Below are 12,596 nucleotides of genomic sequence, written 5' to 3' on the forward strand. Positions count from 1 at the left end.
CAGGAGTTCAGCGTCATAGGTGGTAGAGGGTACTACACGATTTAGCAATGTCCGTCCGTCTGTCTGTTGAAATCACGCTACAGTCTTTAAAAGTAGAGATATTGATCTGAAATTTTGCACAGATTCTTTTTTTGTCCATAAGCTGGTTAAGTTCGAAGATGGTTAAGTTCGGACTATATCTTGATATAGCCCCCATATAGACCGATCCGCCGATTAAGGGTCTTAAGCCCATAAAAGCCACATTTATTACCTGATTTTGCTGAAATTTGGGACAGTGAGCTATGTTAGGACCATCTACACCCTTCTTCAATTTGACACAGATAAATCCAGATTTGGATATAGCTGACATATAGACCGATCTCTTGATTTGAGTTTTTGGCCCATAAAAGGAACATTTATTGTGCCAAAATTTGGGACGGTGAGTTGTGTAAGGCCCTTCGACATCCTTCTTCAATTTGGCTTAGATCGGTTCAGATTTGGATGTAGCTGTCATATATACCGGTCTCTCGATTCAAACTTTTGGGCTCATAAAAGGCGCATTTATTGTCCAATATCGCCGAAATTTGTGACAGTGAGATGTGTTTGACCCTTCGACATTCTTCTTCAATTTGGCTCAAATCTGGCCAGATTTGGATATAGCTGCCATATTGACCGATCTCTCGACTTAAGGTTTTGGGGCCATTAAAGGCGCATTTATTGTCCGTTTCGCCCAAAATTGGAAAACAGTAGGTTGTGTTAGGCTCTTCGACATTTTTCTGAAACTTGACTCAAATCGGTTCAGATTTGGATATATGACAGCTATATCCAAATCTGGACCGAAATCTCGATTTTAAGTCATGGCCCCATAAAAGGTGCACGATTTCACTGGAATTTTAAATAGTGACTTATGTTAGGCTTTTCGACATCCGTGTCGTATATGGTTCAGATCACATATGGTTCAGAAGATCAATATTTTGTTATACACAATTAACAATGACTTGTACTTATAAATATTTGGTCCAAATCGAAACATATTTCGATATAGCTGCTATGGGGCATAAGATATGCATTTTCACCGGATTGGTGGGTGATGGGTATCCGAAGTACGGCCCGGCCGAACTTAACGCCTTTTTACTTGTTTGAGTTCAAATGGAAAAACAAGATTATATTACAGCTTCATACTAATATGGTCAGATCTGGTCCATAGTTAAAACGGGAGGTTGCTTTGTCCAAACACGGCGCGGTTGTTCTTTGAAATCGGGGCAAAAATACGACTTTTAAGAACTCAAGATTCTTATTGGGAGGTCGGTATAAAGGCGGTTATATCAAGATATAGTCCATCTTTGAACTTAAGGCTGCAGAGCGATTATGGGGTAAACAAAGGACAAACAAAAAGAATTGCTATAACATTGGAGGTATATCGGAATCGGACCATAATTGAATTGAATATTAAAGACCATAGAGAAGTCAATTCGAGTAACAATTACGCCCTTTAGGGGCTCAAGAAGTAAAATAGAAAGATCGGTTTATATGGGAGCTGTATCAAGCTATAGGCCAATTCGGACCATATTTGACATGTATATTGAAGTTCATGGGCGAATACGTTGTACAACATTTCAGCCAAATTGGATTATTATTACGCCCTCTGGAGGCTCAAGAAGTCAAGATACCAGATCGGTTTATATGGCAACTATATCAGGTTATGAATCGACTTGAACAATTTTTGGCACAGTTATTATAAGTCACTAGCTGACCCGGGCCCGCTGCGCCTTCTTTTACTTTATATGGAACAAAAGTTTCCTTGGAATATTTATTTTCGAAGATCTGTTAGTGAAATACCATGCTAACTTGACTAACAGTTTAACAATATAAGTGCCTTTATCTGAATCCCATATGATATTTATTGGTCTACGAATTTAAGTTTGGATGTAAGGTGTACTTCATTCTTAAAATACTTAATTTCATCCCGATATTCTCATTATTTCTGATTTAGTGGTGTTTTCGGGGGAGAGGTGGTCCCCCAGATACTTGGCCCTGAAAAAATTTCAGCATCGTGCTCTTCTCTCAAATACCATTTATTTAAACCCCATATTGTTATTAGCTTAAGATGAGTTTACAGGATAAGGCATCCCCCAAACACATGGGCCCAAAATAGGTTATCAAATTCGTTTTCTAATCTCAAATGCATTTATTTGAGCCCCATATTGCGATGGTCACTAAAAAATTGCTGTATGTGGGGTATTTTGGGAAGGGGGTAGACCCCAGAAAATTGGTCCCGAAAATGGGTATCAATTCTTGCTCTACCCCCCAATACCTTTCATTTAAGCTCCACATTGACATGGTCGGTAAATATGCCCCATTAAGGGGTTTTTTGGGGATTGGGGTGGTCCCCCAAACACTAAGCCCGGAAAATTTATCAGCAACGTGCTCTATTCTCATATATCTATATATCTTTTATTTAAACCCCATATTGCCATTGCCCTCAAAATTGGATATGAAATTCGTTTTCTAATCTCATTTAAACTCCTTATTGCAAAAGTCAGCAAATATGTCCGGTTTGGGGTATTGGCCCTAAAAACTATGAATATTTAGTTCCACTCTCTTTAAGTCCTAAATTGTCTTGGTGAGCAAATATGTACTATTTGGGGGTTGTTATGGTGGTGGGACGTCCGCTAGACAGTTGGTCCCTAATGTTGATATCAGATACGTGGTCTACTCCCAAATATCTTTAATGTGATCCCCATATTTCTATAGTCGGCAAATATGACCGGCTTGGGGGGTGTTTTGAGGGATGGGCCGCCACTCAGTGAGTTGGCCTTGAAAATATATATCGGAAATATATATCATATTGCAATAGTCATTTGAGTCCCATATTGCCATGTTCGGTAAATATGTCCGATTTAGGGGTGTTTTGGGGGTTGGGGTTGTCCCCCCCTTGGTTCGACAAATGGATATCAGATACGTTTTCTTATCCTAAATACCTTTCATTTGAGTCCCATATTGCCGTGATTGGTGTAAATATATGTTTGGTAGGTTTTAGGGTGGGCCGAAATTTGGATTTCAAATTTTTATTCCTAGGGTACTATATGAGAGCACACAAAATTTCGCTTCAATCGCACCAACCATCTCCGAGATCTGGCGTTTCTGAAAATTAGGGTAAGGGGGAGGGTCCGCCCCTCTTCAGATATCAAAAAATTTAGTACCCTATTTTCACCACGGGATCATTATGCACCATCTGTGAAAATGTCAAGAAAATCGGTTCAGCCGTTTCTGAATCTATAAGGAACACACAAACATACAAACAAACAAACCTACAAACAAACACAAATTGATTTTTATATATTGGGTTGCCTAAAAAGTAATTGCGGATTTTTTAAAAGAAAGTAAATGCATTTTTAATAAAACTTAGAATGAACTTTAATCAAATATATAATTGTCATTTTGTTAGATAACCTTTTGCCATCTTCCTGGCAAATTTAGTATTCCACGCTCATAGAACTTCTGCCCTTTATCTGCAAAAAACTGAACCAAGTGCGATTTTATAGCCTCATCATTGCCGAAAGTTTTACCATTTAAGGAGTTCTGCAAAGATCGAAATAAATGGTAGTCTGATGGTGCAAGGTCAGGGCTATATGGTGGATGCATCAAAAGTTCCCAGCCAAGCTCACTCAGTTTTAGGCGAGTGACCAAAGATGTGTGCGGTCTAGCGTTGTCCTGGTGGAATATAACACCTTTACGATTGACCAATTCTGGTCGCTTCTCCTTAACGGCTGTATTCAATTTGTCCAATTGTTGACAGTAAACATCCGAATTAATCGTTTGGTTCCTTGGAAGCAGCTCAAAATATACCACACCCTTCCAATCCCACCAAACAGACAGCATAACCTTCTTTTGTGGATATCAGCCTTTGAAGTGGTTTTAGCTGGTTCACCATGCTTGGACCATGATCGTTTTCGACAAACGTTGTTGTAAACAATCCATTTTTCATCTCCAGTTATGATTCGTTTTAAAAACGGATCGAATTCATTGCGTTTAAGGTGCATATCACAAGCGTTGATGTGGTACCCATATTAAAATTGACGCCAAACAAACAAATGTAAACAAAATTTCCCGCACTTTTTTTCTAAAGCAAGCTAAAAGTAACAGCTGATAACTGACAGAAGAAAGAATGCAATTACAATTAAAATTGGTCAACGCCGACTATATTACTACTATATTACCGACAATTACTTTTTGGGCAACCCAATATAAGATAACAAAACACATCATGCGAAATTTCAGCCGAGTCGGATAAGAATTGCGCCCTCTAGTGGTTCAAGAAGTCAAGATCCAAAATCGGTTTATATGGCAGCTATATCAGAAAAGATTAATCACACCCCAGAATTTTAAAAAAGTCTTTGTTTTCGACAAATTTTGCTAAGTTATCTGCTATTCAAAGGGTTCTAAATCTATCTTCGGTTGCGGTCGTCAAAGTTAAACTTTGTTGTAAATTATTCCTATGAATGGTATGTTTCTCTCAGTGCCCAATTGAGATTATGTGCCAGGTTAGTAGTTTGAGTTTCTTTTATACATTCCAGTGCCTGTACGAGTATATACTCATACATATTCCTATATTTACAAACACATTCACACAAATATAAATGTACATCCTTTGGCCTGTCTATGGGCCCGTCTGTTTGTGCCTAAGTGCGTATTTGTGTTTTTCGAGAGTATGAGTGTTAAGTGCGATATTAAGAGTACTTTGCATAGTAAATACATATTAAACAAAAACAAAACAAAAAATCTCACAAATAAAACGCAGAGATAAAACGCTTTGATATCCTCATAAATTCTCCTATATTTACACAACGGACGACTAATATTTTAATAGAGAATAGCAACTTGGATCAAATGGCATGGTATGAAGTGAGCTTAGCTTTATTTTATTCCAACAATTTCAAATATATATTCTTAATTTATGGTAACGGCAAAATCTACGTTAGCTTTCGTGCAGAGCGAAATCAAGAATGTATGTGTAATACAAAATTTTTGAAATTTTTCATATGCAAACTAATGATGGCACTAAATAAAAGATCAGCAGTGTTAAACATATTTTCACGTAAAACCAAGATGATTACGGAAATGGAGATACATAAATGTAGAAGAAAACCAGTAAGGAAAGGCCAATGTCGGGCTGGGCCGACTATATAATACCCTTATAATACCCTACACCACAGAGTATACGTAATACTTTTAATAGATAGCCCTTATATCCAAATTTATTCAGACTTTAATTTTGCATATCTATTGAAATATAGAATAGAACCTTAAACGATTTTCTTACGATGGTACGAAAATTGTGGCTTCTACAGCCTTAAAAGTCGAAACGCATAAAAGATATATATGAGAGTTTTATCCAAATCGATTTTGATGAAACTTTGCACACGTATTGGGATGTCAATTAAACCATCTCATGAAAAATTTTGTAGAGATCGGAGCAAAACTGTGGCTTCTACAGCCTTAAAAGGCCATATCGGATAAAAAATATATATGGAAGCTATATCTGAATCTGAACCGATTGTTATGGAACTTTGCACACATATAAGGACGTTGAATAAAACGGTCCATGCCAAATTTTGTAAAGATCGGACCAAAATTGTGCCTGCTACAGCCTCAAAAGACCATATCGGATGAAAGATTTATATGGAAGCTATATATAAATTTGATCCGATTTTGCACACATATTGGGACGTTACAAAAAGCACTTCGTGCCAAATTTGGTAGAGATCGCATAAAAATTGTGGCTCCTACTGCCTTAATCGGTCAAATCGGACGAAAGTTATATATGGGAGCTATATCTAAAGCTGAACCAATTTGCATACAAATTGAAACGTCACAAAAACCACTTCGTGCCAAATTTGGTAGAGATCGCATCAAAATTGTGGCTCCTACTGCCTTAATCGGTCAAATCGGACGAAAGTTATATATGGGAGCTATATCTAAAGCTGAACCGATTTAGAAATTTTGCACATATATTGGGACGTCACAAAAACCACTTCGTGCCAAATTTTGTAAGGATCGTACTAAAATTGTGGCTTCTGCAGCTTTAAAAGTGCAGATCGGATGAAAGATATATATGGGAGCTATATATAAATCTGGACCGATTTTTTTTCAACAGCGTTCGTCCTTGGACCAAAAAGAGACTTATGCAAAATTTTGTGAAAATCGGAAAACAAAAGCAAACTGTACCTTGATTACAAGAATACATGGACAGACAGACAGACGGACATAGCTAAATCGAATCAGGAAGTGATTCTCTTCTACTCCATCGAATTTTCGAAATTTTACATCGTAGCATTACGGAAAACAATGTTTGCCTCGACCAACGACCTACCTTACAGAAACCCCAGAAAGACAAACTGGAAAGTTAGCGTGAAGCTTCGGACCATAAGCATAATTCTTTATACGAAGAATGTGCTTGAAACGGCAGCGAGTCTGGGCCATGTTGAGCTGTTGCAAGGAGAACTGATTACTTACCTGGTTACTGATTACTCGCCTAATAAGGCGAACAGAGCTAGTCAGCAGCCTGTTTGGTAAAACTGCGAATTTAAGGAAATTTTACAGACTCTGAGGACGCTGTACAATAAGGCGAACAGAGCAAGTCAGCTTGTGGACTGAAACGTGTACAAGGAATTGTAAAACAATTACGGGGTGAAGTTGGTCAAAAAGGCCTCATGAGTTTGTTATTGCCAATTGATAGAGAGAGAGTGAGAGTAAAGAAATTCTCTAAGTTCGCTAGGATGATCTAACGACCCGATCCTTTGGGAGCATTCTGAGAGGTGACGGAACTTGGAGAGACACCAGCTCTTATGTGTGCCATACTTCCATTCTCGACATCACTGATGCATAAAAGTGTCGAGATATTGTCCGCAGTAGAGCACATGATAGCGGAGGGATTGATAGTCTCCGTGGTAAATTGGGTTCAATCTTACAAATCGACGGGGTCGAATGCCACAGTGCCCGCTATACCATAGAACTCCTTAAGCACTGCGTTTTGCTGGACTACCTGTACGCCACCGTAGCGCAGAGGTTAGCATGTCCGCCTATGACGCTGAACGCCTGGATTCGAATCCTGAGGAGACCATCAGAAAAATTTTCAGCGATGGTTTTCCCCTCCTAATGCTGGCAACATTTGTGAGGTACTATGCCATGTAAAACTTCTCTTCAAAGAGGTGTCGCACTGCGGCACGCCGTTCGGACTCGGCTATAAAATGGAGGCCCCTTATCATTGAGCTTAAACTTGAATCGGACTACACTCATTGATATTTAAGAAGTTTGCTCCTGTTCCTTTGTGGAATGTTCATGGGCAAAATTTGCATTTGTATTTTACCTTCCGACGGGATAGCGGTAGATTTGGTTAGTTCACATCTGGAAAGCGGGGAAATCGAGCCATTCCCTACCCAAGGAATACAGGCCAATTAGACTAGAACATTTCATAAATTTGGAGTCTTTATGGTGGATCATGAGGATCCCTTCTCTCCTGATAAGTTTGGATAATACTATGCTAAAAGGCAAGAATATTAACGCATCATTAGTGTATGGCCCAATTAGGATGATTGTGGCTAGAGGTACTTCAAAAGGGGAACCATCAGGTCCTTCAAGGTGGAAAGGCTGAAGGTATTTGCATACACGGGTGAAATTTCCATTCTGGTGGTTGGCCGCTATTTCTTAACTATAACGGACAACTTTCAGGCGGCATTAGGGAATCTGTAAATTGAAAGAAAAACTGAGCTGATACTGAAGCTGGGCGCTTTTTGGGGACCTCCTGGATGGGATAGAGTTTTCGCTCTCTCCAGAAGCCAAGTAACTGGGTGCTAGTTTTGAGCAGTAACCAAACTGTAGAAGTAACATTGTGGAAACGATCTGAAAGTGACTGCATGTGTTTAGTTAAGACCAAGGACTTTAGACTGTATGTAAATCTGGTATGATCGAGAAGGTACAGAAAACCGAAACAGTGTTTATCTCCTAAGCAAAAATAAATTTCCCTAGACAGGTGCTGAATGTAATGCTCGATCCTATGAGTTTGCGGATTTATGTTCTATGGGTATGGCTATGTAGCTACGAAAATCGCCTTTAGACTTAGGAGATTGGGTACCTGGGGTTTTTATACCATCCACCATAGGATGGTGATCTAGGACCCCAAAAAGTATATGTATTCTTGATCGTCATGACATTTCAAGTTTTGCCTGGGATTTTTATACCCTCCACTATAGGATGGTGATCTAGCACCCCATTAAGTATATACAATATATACTTTATGGTGATCTAGGACCCCATAAAGTATATATATTCTTGATCGTCATGACATTTTAAGTCGATCTAGCCATGTCCGTCCGTCTGTGTGTCGAAAGCACGCTAACTTCGAGGGAGTAAAGCAAGGCGCTTGAAATTTTGCACAAATACTTTTTTATACCCTCCACCATAAGATGGCGGGTATACTAATTTCGTCATTCTGTTTGTAACTACTCGAAATATTCGTCTGAGACCCCATAAAGTATATATATTCTTGATCGTCGTGACATTTTATGTCGATCTAGCCATGTCCGTCCATCTGTCCGTCCGTCCGTCCGTCCGTCCGTCCGTCCCTCCGTCCGTCCGTCTGTCTGTCGAAAGCACGCTAACTTCCGAAGGAGTAAAGCTAGCCGCTTGAAATTTTGCACAAATACTTCTTATTAGTGTAGGTCGGTTGGTATTGTAAATGGGCCATATCGGTCCATGTTTTGATATAGCTGCCATATAAATCGATCTTGGGTCTTGACTTCTTGAGCCTCTAGAGTGCGCAATTCTTATCCGATTGGAATGAAATTTGGCATGACGTGTTTTGTTATTATATCCAACAACTGTGCCAAGTATGGTTGAAATCGGTCCTTAACCTGATATAGCTGTGATATAAACAGATCTGGGGATTTGACTTCTTGAGCTTCTAGAGGGCGCAATTCCTATCCGATTTGGCTGAAATTTTGCATGACGTATTTTATTTTTACTTTCAACAACTGTTGAACCTATATCAGGTTCATAACCTGATATAACTGCCATATAAACCGATCTGGGATCTTGACTTCTTGACCCCTAGAGGAAGCAATTATTATCCGATATGCCTGAAATTTTGTACGACGGATCCTCTCATGTCCATCAACAAACGTGTTTATTATGGTCTGAATCGGTCTATAGCCCGATACAGATCCCATATAAATCGTTCTCTCTATTTTACTTCGTGAGCCCCAATGGGCGCAATTCTTATACGAATTGGCTGAAATTTTACACAGGTCTCCAACATATAATTTGATTGTGGACCGGACCATATCTTGATATCGTTTTAATAGCAGAGCAACTCTTTTCTTATATCCTTTTTTGCCTAAGAAGAGATGCCGGGAAAAGAACTCGACAAATGCGATCGATGGTGGAGGGTATATAAGATTCGGCCCGGCCGAACTTAGCACGCTTTTACTTGTTATTAGTGTAGGTCGGTTGAAATAATAAATAGGCCATATCGTTCCATGATATAGCTCCCATATAAACTGGTCTTGGGTCTTGACTTCTTGAGCATCTAGAGGGCGCAGTTCTTATCAGATTTGGCTAAAATTTTGCATGTTGTGTTTAGATAGCACTTCCAAAAACTGTGCTAAGTATGGGTCAAATAGGTTCTTAACCTGGTATAGCTGCCATATAAACCGATCTTGGATCTTGACTTCTTGAGCCGCCAGAGGGCGCAATTCTTATCCGATTTGGCTGTAATTTTGCACGGTGTGCTTTGGTATAATTTCCAACAACTGTGCTAAGAATGGTTCAAATCTGTTCATTTCCTTGTACAGCTGCCATATAAACCGATGTTGAATCTTGATTTCTTGAGCTGCTAGTGGGCGCAATTCTCATACGATTTAGCTGAAATTTTGCATGGGGTGTTTTGTTATGACTACCAACAATATTCTTAGTATGGCGCAAATCGGTACATAACCTGATATAGCTGCCATATAACCCATCAGGGATCATGACTTCACGAGCCTCTAGAGGGCGCAGTTCTCATCCGATTAGGCAGAAATTTTGTACAACGGCTTCTCCCTTAATCTTCAACATGCGTGTCCAATAGGGTATGAATCGATCTATAGCTTGATACAGCTCTATCCGTATAATCCGATCTTTCTTCTTGAGCCCCTACAAGTCGCAATTCTTATCTGAATGGACTAAAATATGTCACAATTACATTTATGGTCCGAATCGGACTTTAACATGATATAGCTCCAATAGCATAACAGTTCTTATTCATTATTCTTTGTTTGCCTAAAAAGAGATACAGCGCAAAGAACTCGACAAATGCTATCCATGGTGGTGGGTATATAAGATTTGGCCCGGCCGTACTTAGCACGCTCTTACTTGTTCAACCTATTCATTTGTTCTGATGGCGGCTGGCGATGCAACGTATTATGTACCTTGATGATTTCGTTGGACTTTATTTTTCCGCACTTTGTGATCTCTGGACTGGGGGGTACCCCGCCTTTCCCAGAGAGTTATCTATACATGGATGTCTCTAAATTGGATTGGGTCGGGTCGAGAGCCCACATTGAGTTCCTTCGAATTATGGAGTCATGAATTCTTTTCGACGGGTGAAGCGACTTTCGGACAGAGGTCTTCGCGTCCCTGAAGGCTCCGGAGTTGAGATCGATACGACAGGGGTTTTTTTCGAACAATGAAGAAGGCAATCAGGCTCACTGTGTTCAGAGCTATCATAAATCGGCGATGAACGAGACAGTCAACGATCTAGCCAGTAATGGATCGCTGATGAGCGCCGATCGCGATACTTATTCGTGAACATTCACTGTACGAGGTACTTGATAGGGTGAACTCTTTCTACAATATCCACAAGAATGAAAAATAGAATGACACCGCACAGTGGGATAGAACAGAAAAAAACTACTAACAGTGGGTGGAGATATCTTTTTGGAATTGTTAGAGCTGAGATGTTATCGACATCATGTGCACAATTTCAGTCCCGGCGCTTTTTGCAGGCCCCTAAAGTTTGTCACCACGGTATTTTGTATTTGTTGGAGAAGCCAAATCTTTGGTTGCTGGCCAATTTGCCAAAAATTGGTTTTATTTGATAGTTGATAGTGCTCAAGTATACCAACAAAAAATCCGAGTTGAGTTCTACAATAAATCATCTTTTTTTCGGGGACATTCGACATTTATTTATACCCTACACCACTACTGTGGTACAGGGCATTACAACTTAGTGAATTTGTTTGTAACACCCAAAAGGAAGAGAGATAGACCCTTTGATAAGTATACCGATCGACTCGGAATCACTTTCTGATTCGATTTCGCTATGTCCGTCTGTTTGTCTGTCTGTCTGTCCGTCCGTCTGTCCATTTAAATTTGTGTACAAAGTACAGGTCGCAGATTTCATCCGATCGTCTTCAAATGTCGTATTTGTTTTTATACCCTCCACCATAGGATGGGGGTATACTAATTTCGGCATTTTGTTTGTAACACCTCGAAATATGCGTCTGAGACCCCATAAAGTATATATATATTCTTGATCGTCGGGACATTTTAAGTCGAACTAGCCATGACCGTCCGTCTGTCCGTCCGTCCGTCCGTCTGTCCGTCCGTCCGTCTGTCCGTCCGTCTGTCCGTCCGTCCGTCCGTCTGTCCGTTCGTCTGTCTGTCGAAGGCAAGCTAACTTTTGAAGGAGTAAAGCTAGCCGCTTGAAACTTTGGACAAATACTTTTTATTAGTGTAGGCCGGTTGGGATTGTAAATGGGCCAAATCGGTCCATGTTTTGATATAGCTGCCATATAAACCGATCTTGGGTCTTGACTTCTTGAGCCTCAAGAGGGCGCAATTTCTAACCGATTTGACTGTAATTTTGCACATGGTGTTTTGATACCACTTCCAACATTTGTGCGAAGAATGGTCCAAATCGGTCCATAACCTGGTATAGGTGCATATAAACCGATCTTGGTTCTTGACTTCTTCAACCTCTAGAGGGCGCAATTCTCGTCCGATTTGGCTGTAATTCCAACTTCCAGCATTTGTGCGAAGAATGGTCAAAATTGGTCCATAACCTGGTATATGTGCCATATAAACCGATCTTGGGTTTTGACTTCTTCCAGCTCTAGAGGGCGCAATTCTCGTCCGATTTGGCTGTAATTTTGCACGTCGTGTTTTGATATCACTTCCAACATTTGTGCGAAGAATGGTCCAAATCGGTCCATAACCTGGTATAGGTGCATATAAACCGATCTTGGTTCTTGACTTTTTGAGCTTTTAGAAGGCGCAATTCTTATCTGATTTGGCTGTAATTTTGCACGTGGTGTTTTGGTATCACTTCCAACATTTGGTATAGGTGCTACATAAACCGATCTTGGATCTTGACTTCTTGAGCCACTGGAGGGCGCAATTTTCATGCGTATTGGCTGAATTTTTGCATGGTTTTGATATGACTTCCAAAAGCTGTGATGAGTATGGCGCAAATCGGTACATAACCTGGGATCTTGATTTCTTGAGGCTCTAGAGAGATCAATTATAATACGATTTGGCTGAAACTTTGTACAACGGCTTCTCCCATGGCCTTCAACATA

General features: G+C 40.0%; 1 protein-coding gene across 1 annotated transcript in view; it reads left to right on the plus strand.

Annotated features, from left to right (window-relative positions):
* Positions 1-12,596, plus strand: part of LOC106082742 (probable G-protein coupled receptor CG31760) — a 172,821-nt gene that overhangs the window by 82,733 nt on the left and 77,492 nt on the right. The window lies entirely within an intron of this gene.

This window comes from Stomoxys calcitrans, chromosome 3 (genome assembly GCF_963082655.1).
Source record: "Stomoxys calcitrans chromosome 3, idStoCalc2.1, whole genome shotgun sequence".
NCBI classification, from domain to species: Eukaryota; Metazoa; Arthropoda; class Insecta; order Diptera; family Muscidae; genus Stomoxys; species Stomoxys calcitrans.